We start from the raw sequence: 1,691 nt of genomic DNA, 5'->3' as shown, positions 1-1,691 counted from the left end.
TTACTATACACAATAAATGGACAGAATATTAAGGTAGTAGATATTTAACTATTTCTGTAATTTTAAAATGTTGTATATTGAGATAGGTTGTAAGTAATAAAGAGGGGTGCTATTCTCTGGTCACCAAAGTTATCACTTCTAATTGGTAGTGTTAAAAAATTGAAGGTATTGTTGTTGTTCATTTTGGCTTAATACCAGGTCACTGTTTATAAAATAAAATGTTTAAAATTCATTATTGAAAAAATAGTTCTTTTAGATATAATGTATTATATTTAAATATTACCTGAAAAATTAAAGAAAAGACAATTTCAGAACAAATAGGTTTTTTCTTTTGAGGAGTTAACCACTGAGAATCTTGGGGATACTAGTGAAGCATCGTCAGATACTGAAAATTTCATTAATAGCAACAGAACACTGTGAAAAACAGTGCCAGAATATGAGCCTGTCAGGTCTGAAGGCAGTTGGACTATGACTGAGAAAGAACTGCCTGGTTAAATAGGTCCAAAAACAATCATCTAAATGGAGCCAATCCTTCAGTATGATTTTCTGCTGAATGCACATAATAAATGAATAGAAGATTCAGATAGTATATATGTTTCTATTGCCTTAATTGTGAAATGTTGGATAAAGCCTATATTTGCTGATGTATTACAACAAAATGCAAAGAAACAACTACAAATATCTATTAATAATTAGAATGTTGAATATATGAAGTATGAATCTACACGTTTTAGAAGTCATCAGTAATGAACTGGACTACATTAAGATAGATATACTAGGCATTAGTGAGCTGAAATGGCTTGGTAATGCCATTTTGAATTGCAGTTGACAGATAATCAAGAACAATGGTGCTGAAGGAAGAAGCCCAAGCTGCCATGAAAGCATTAGCTGAAGCAAAGTTCCAGGAATTGAGGGAATATTAGTTTAAGTGTTTCCACAAGCTGGTGAAACACGGAAGGCTCTCACTAAATTATGCCACTGGGCCAACTAACTGGAAGAGTTCCGTATTTTTACCCATTCTGAAGAATGGTGACTGAACAGAATATAGTTGGTATTGCATATAATTAAATTTTGCTGAGAATATTAAAGGATGCTTGTAGCAATGCATTGCTGGTTCAGAAGAGCTAGTGCAATAAGAAATCTCAGTGTTGATGCCAGATGGACCTTGGCTGTAGGCAGAGAATTTCAGAAAGGTATTTTCTTATGTATCATTTTCTATGCTGAACCCTTCGAAGGTGGATCATAACATCTCCGTACAGCCTTTAGAATAATGGTAACTTCACACCACTTCCCTGCACTCACCATGGATCAAAAAGCAGTTGTAGTAATAAGAGGATAATTATGCAGGGCTTAGAATCCAGAATGATGTGCATCAGCGTTGAATCTTCCCACCAGAAGTATTCCATCTGTATGCTGAGGAAATTATATGAACTAAAAAGCCCCATCAGGATCAGAGGAAGACTTAATAACACTTGTGATATAGCAATGAAAAACCTTGCTTGTTGAAAGTGAAGAGGAAATGAAGCAGTTTCTGGTGAAGATTGCAACTTTCAATGGATTGACTCAATTTAAAGAAAACCAGTAGGTAACATCACAATAAATGGAGAAAAGATTGTTGTTGTCAAGGAATTCATATGGCTAGGATACACAATCTATGCTCATGGAAGCAGCAGTCAAGAAAGCATAAGATG

This window comes from Echinops telfairi, unplaced genomic scaffold (assembly GCF_000313985.2).
Source record: "Echinops telfairi isolate 266 unplaced genomic scaffold, ASM31398v2 ScPeMD7_7469;HRSCAF=8507_1, whole genome shotgun sequence".
In the NCBI taxonomy this organism is placed as follows: domain Eukaryota; kingdom Metazoa; phylum Chordata; class Mammalia; order Afrosoricida; family Tenrecidae; genus Echinops; species Echinops telfairi.
Note: the sequence above shows the minus strand (reverse complement) of the source record.